This window comes from Triticum dicoccoides, chromosome 2A, assembly GCF_002162155.2.
Source record: "Triticum dicoccoides isolate Atlit2015 ecotype Zavitan chromosome 2A, WEW_v2.0, whole genome shotgun sequence".
Taxonomy (NCBI): Eukaryota; Viridiplantae; Streptophyta; class Magnoliopsida; order Poales; family Poaceae; genus Triticum; species Triticum dicoccoides.
Window position 1 is genome coordinate 729,433,776 of NC_041382.1, and position 6,522 is coordinate 729,440,297.

Genomic DNA, 6,522 nt, shown 5'->3' on the forward strand with positions numbered 1-6,522 from the left:
GACGGCGACGACGGGCGGCGGGGGCGGCGACGAAGACGTACGGCGCGCGGCGGGGATGGCGACGACGGGCGGCGAGGGCGGCCGCGATGGGCGACGGCGACGATATCGGGCGTCGGATAGAAGACGGGCGGCGCGCGGATGAAAACTGAATTTTTCGTAAGTGTCATATATATAGGAGGGACCTTTAGTATCGGTTGGTGGCTCCAACCGATACTAAAGGCCAATTTTGGCCAGGTCTAGAGGCGGGAAGCGGACCTCTTTAGTACCGGTTTGTGTCTCCAACCGGTACTAAAGGCCCCCCATTAGTACCGGTTGGAGGCACGGACCGGTACTAAAGGTGTTGCGCTGCCACCCGCGGTTCATAATGTTTAGTCCCACCTCGCCGAGCGAAGGGCAGCCGCACTGGTTTATAAACCCAGCCACGGCTACTCCTTCGAACTCCTCTATATAGCAGGCTTCTGGGCCTAACTATGGCGCGCTGCACTGTGAGTCTGCCGGCCCTTCTGGGCCTGAATTTGCACACCCTAGGTCTGGCAGGCCCACTGGGCAGCGCCCCAATAATTTTTTTGTAGTTTTTTCTTTTCTGCATTATTTATTTTCGTCTATTTATTTTGAGTAATTTTTTATATAGTTTTTTATTTTCTGCTTTATTTATTTTCTTCTATTTATTTCTGAGTAATTTTTTCCCGTATTTAGTTTTTTTGTGACCCTCTCTACTCTTTCGCACATGCTATGCAGGTGAAATGATGATACCATGGCAAGTTTCAACATTTTCAGAGTTTATTTTGTAGTGATTTTCAATTTCACGGTCATTTAGCTCTCTAAACAATTCGGTAAATGACTGAAAACAGCAAATGATGTAGAACGTGTTGCAAATTGATGATGTCGCTTTGAATTCTACATAATGAACGCAAAAGAAGTCCGGATTTCAAATAAGTATAAAAAACATTGAAGTGCTCGTGTAATAGATGAGTTCTCGTCCGAAACCCTGATACTCCTAAAGACATTGTCCGGTTTGTACACGAAGTGCGTCCCGTTTTTGCCGTGACCCTCTCTACTCTTTCGCAGATGCTATGCGGGTGAAATGATGATACCATGGCAAGTTTCAACATGTTCAAATTTCATTTTGTAGTAATTTTCAATTTCACGGTCATTTAGCTCTCTAAACAATCCGGTAAATGACTGAAAAACAGCAAATGATGTCAAAACATGTTGGAAATTGATGACGCCGCTTTGAATGCTGCGTACTAAACGCAAAAGAAGTCGGGATTTCAAATAAGTATAAACAACATTGAAGAGCCCGTGTAACAGATGAGTTCTCGTCCGAAACACTGATACTCCGAAAAACATTGTCCAGTTTGTACACGAAGTGCGTCCAGTTTTTGCCGTGACCCTCTCTACTTTTTCGCACATGCTATGCGGGTGAAATGATGATACCATGGCAAGTTTCAACATTTTCAAAGTTCATTTTGTAGTGATTTTCAATTTCACGGTCATTTAGCTCTCTAAATAATTCGGTAAATGACTGAAAAACAGCAAATAATGTCAAAACGTGTTGGAAATTGATGACGTCGCTTTGAATGCTGCATACTGAACGCAAAAGAAGTCGGGATTTCAAATAAGTTTAAAAAACATTGAAGTGCCCGTGTAACAGATGAGTTCTCGTCCGAAACCCTGATACTCCGAAAGAGATTGTCCAGTTTGTACACGAAGTGCGTCCAGTTTTTGCCGTGACCCTTTCTACTTTTTCGCACATGCTATGCAGGTGAAATGATGATACCATGCTAAGTTTCAACATTTTCAGAGTTCATTTTGTAGTGATTTTCAATTTCACGGTCATTTAGCTCTCTAAACAAATCGGTAAATGACTGAAAAACATCAAATGATGTTAGAACATGTTGGAAATTGATGACGTCGCTATGAATGTTGCATACTGAATGCAAAAAAAGTCTGGAGCTCTAATAAGTTTAAAAAAATGAAGTGCCCGTGTAACAAATGAGTTCTCGTCCGAAACTCCGATACTCCGAAAGAGATTGTCCAGTTTGTACACGAAGTGCGTCCAGTTTTGAAGTGAGTGGAGAGAGTGAGGGGCGGCCGGCGGGGGAGGACCGGCGCGGGGGATTGAGAGGGAGCCCGAGTGAGTGGAGTGAGTCAGGGCGTAAACATGTAAAAATATACATAAAAAATACATTGATTATCAATGATCTTTTTGTGTACAATCTGAATTGTCAATATGAGTCCTCAACGGTTTAGAAACCGATGAAGACTCATATTGCGATCACAAATTCTACACATAGAGTTCAATGAAGACCAAGTGCTTGTGATAGCTTGAGAAGTAACATATTTAAGGTGGTAAAAATCTTGCTAGGGGAGCGAGGTGGGACTAAAAACAGCCAGCCACAACCTCTTTACTACCGGTTCATGCCACGAACCGGTACTAAAGGTGTTGACCGGGCCCCAGCCACTTTAGTACCGGTTCGTGGCATGAACCGGTACTAAAGGTACGCAATGAACCGGTACTAAAGATCTCCTCCCGCCTAGCCGTTTGAACCGGCACTAATGGACACATTAGTGCCGGCTCAAATGCAAACCGGGACTAATGTGTCTCACATTTGACTTTTTTTTACTAGTGGTTGATCCGTCCGTCCTGCTGGGCTTTTACCAAACTGTACATGGTTGTTTTTCATGCCGCCAGGGAAAAGAAGAAGGAAATTCACGGGTGAAAAACATTTAAATGAAACCGGCCACGCTCCAAGCTATTAATACAATAAAAAGTTGCCCTATAACTATAAGCAAATTTTTATTGTAATATCTTTTGTGGGTGATTCAATGACGATGCACATACGAGAGCGCACAAACAAAAACACATAAAACACCCGAGAGCGAGCATTTTGAGCACACCCTACAACTGATGGACATCAAAGATAAATCAACGAATATTGTTAAGTTTGTGCAGAGTAGAAGTATTTCATCATTTGAAACAATGATGAAGAGCGCGCACTCCAAAAATTGGATTTCTTTTACTAGTATTCAGCCCAACCTCGTCAAAATTTTAACCTTATTTAAACTAAAAAGCCAAGAGTTAGTGACTTCTTCTTCAGAGTTAACTTTCAGCCTCCCTTTCATTTTCTTCCAACATTCGCCACTGTTTGTAACACGAAGACACGCCCCATTACAACACCGGCCCATCCAGAGGTTGTTCTCTTAACACTAGTTAAGTGGGGTCAAGGACGATAGACCGTTGGTTAGGATGCGAAAGAGAGAGAGAGAGTCATCACCTAATCATATGTCCAAGCTTAACAACCGGCTGTGCATGCCCTGCAGCATCCAATGATGGCCTGCTGATGGGATTGCTAAACAACAAGGATTTTTTTTTAAAAGGGAGAAATACTGACTCGTTCAGTTTGCTTCAGTCAGTCCCTTTCTTTCTTTCTTTTTTGCTTCAGTCAGTGCCTTTGAGTCACCTTGCAGCCATAAACTTGAAACTGGATAGTAATCCAGCCTGAAAAGGCAAGGGTATGCACAGTTTTTAATGAGTAACGAAAAAACTGAGGAAACCAGTAGAGAATGTCATCGCCCGGCACATGCAGAGCAGTAGTCCTCCTGGAATTATGAACGCACGTTCCAGGTTCGACTGTCGTGCGCCGCATGCATGCATACGCATGTGGCTCGCCCGCCGGAAAGAACTGCGCCGCTCAGGAGAGTGGAATTTCTACCATGCACGGGACATCCCGTGCATGCGTGCACATTTTTAATTTTTTATTCCATGGGCCCATTAATATCATTTATAGTGTTCTCTCTATTCCCTAACATGTGTTATTGTCTAGTCATTAAGTTTCATTCAAACAAATACTCCCTCCATCCCATAATATAAGAACGTTTTGACACTACACTAGAGTCAAAAATGTTATTACATTATGAGACGGAGGGAGTAGATGCCTAATATATTTTGAAATAAAAACTTGCTTTACTTTCTGTTTACACAAATGTGTTTTTCCAGGCAAAATCTTTAAAACAAGACCAATATTGAATATGTTTTTTGAAATTAAATTTGTTGACAACTAAATCTCAGGCTTCAAACTTGTTTCATTGAAATTTGTTAATTCCATGGGAAAAGTTCAATAATGTTCCTGGTCACGTGACCTTTGAAACAAAAACATTCTCAATATATTTTGACAAGATTTGATATTTTAGTCAGCAAACATGATAAACATTATGAAAGTACAGCCCCAAAAAAGATTATAAACATTATGCAACCATCAACTGACATGTTTTATTGTGAGTGACTAGTTGGTATGACCACATTGATGGGATACGGTAGATGGATTGAGCAATAATAATAAAGTATGCATGCATAAAGGTGAATCTCCAACAAAATCAACGGCCAGCATATGCATGGGATATCCCGTGCATGGTAGATATGCTTTTCTCCGCCGCTCAGTCGCTCTCCTCCAATCGGTGTGCGTCCAGCTACATGCATGCATGCATGCGCTTGGTCGTCACTGAAATAAATGATCGGGGGAGCTCGCCGCAACTTGACACGCTTCTCGCCTTCTACGATTGGTCGCTCCATGCAATGTTGATGACTGATGACTACAACTCGTAGCTCGTGGAAATGATCATCTCGGGTTCCGAAAAAGGAATGTGGTACCTCTCGTGGTCGTAGTACGAGAGGCACTGCCAAATCGTTCGGTCGTTCGAACATGGAATGGCGTGTGGCGTCTAGCAACACGAGTGAGCTTAGACTCGACACGCACGCGTACGTCCGTGCCTCGAACTAGAGATATTGCCATCGACGCGGCCAAGTAGGCACCAAGCTGTTGAATCAATGATTTGCTGCCGCTATCCTACAGCTGGACATGGCAATTTTGACCTCTCAAACGCCCGCGGATACGACCGGACCTGTCCTCGGACATGACCGGTCACGTCTTATACTTGGCGGTATGCATCTGAGTCTCTTATATGTCATCCCTAAGATCCATACAAATCATGCAAAATAAACCTACGTACTACGACACGCTAGCTACGTTTCGTCGTCGGAGATGTTCATGACGTCGGTGCCGGACGTTGGATAGATGGGCGTGTAGGAGGGCTCCGGCTCCTCCTCCTCCTCATCCAGATACACGAGCATCTTGTCGACTTCCCCGTCCTCCTCCACCTCCATCTCTCGCCGACGATGGTGTTTGGCCTCCACCTGCGATTCCAAACGGAGGGAGTCGAGGATCGCCTACTGCTCCGCCTACAGATCCACATATATAACCAGTGTTCCCTACACCCTCATCCTCCTCCACCTCCTCCTCGTCAGCCTCCTCCACCGCCTCCGAGTTCTCCTTTGGATCCACCGTATCCGGAGGTAGCCCCGCGGCAATTCGGGCTTCGATGCAGCGGACAAGAGGGCAGAAATATGGTCGGGAAGGGTTTCGGTGCCGGCGGTCGGCTTAAATAGTCGGGCTAGGAAATACACGCCTGCCCGAGCGGCGCCGCGCAGCGCCATCGTTTCAACGGAGACGAGTTTCGAACCGCCGGGTTTCAGAGTGTTTTCTTTTGGGACCCGTCATCAGTCTGACGTGGCGGGCGCGGCCGCCCTATATTGACCCCATATTTAGGCTGGATATGAAGGGTGCCGATCAGCCGGAACGTTTGAGTCAAGTTTAGGACGCCCGGCTATAGATGCTCTTATATACACCATTACTGATGCAACTAAACAAGGTTTAAAGGCTCGGCATCCTTTTCTTTTGTGGAGAGTCTGAAGGTTCGGTGTTGCAAGTGAGCTTTTCCTCAGTTGTGGTGGTATCCGTGAGATGGGGATGGGTGAGAGGCAGGGGGTTTGCGCACGCAGGGGCGGGTCACACGGATTGTGGGCCGTGAATCCGTGTCAAGATTCAAAAATATATTTGTGCATATAGCATTTTAACTTCAAAATTATTAATTAAGGAGTACTCGTTGCAAAGAACACTCCACTTTCCCAGGTTGCGACAGGTGGCGCACATGCAGCGCGCCACTTGTCGCAACCTGGGAGTTTTCCCTTTTTTTCGTAGATCCGTTTATTCAAAATGTTTTATCTCTTAAACCGTGCGTCCAAATCTCGAACCGTTTTCATCATTGGATTCCTCGTGTCGAGATCTTCAAAACTAGATCCATGTTGATAGGTTTTAACGAACTTTTTTTCACGAAAAAACCGGACGAAAAAACCGAACCGGGAGCACGATTTTTTTCCTTCTCGAAAGAGGCACGCCCGTGCCTTTCGTGGAACAAAAACCGCGACTCTCGTGTAAGGAAAAAAAACAGAAAACGTGCTTTTTTCCGTTTCCGAGAGGCACGTCCGTGACTCTCGCTAAAGCACAACCGTGCCTCTCGCGTAAGAAAAACCGTGACTCTCGCAAAAGAAAAAAAAACAGAAAACACGTATTTTTTCCCTTTCCGAGAGGCACGGCCGTGACTTTCGCGTAAGCACAACCGTGCCTCTCGCGGAAACAAAACCGTGACTCTCACGAACGAAAAAAAAAAACAGAAAACATGTTT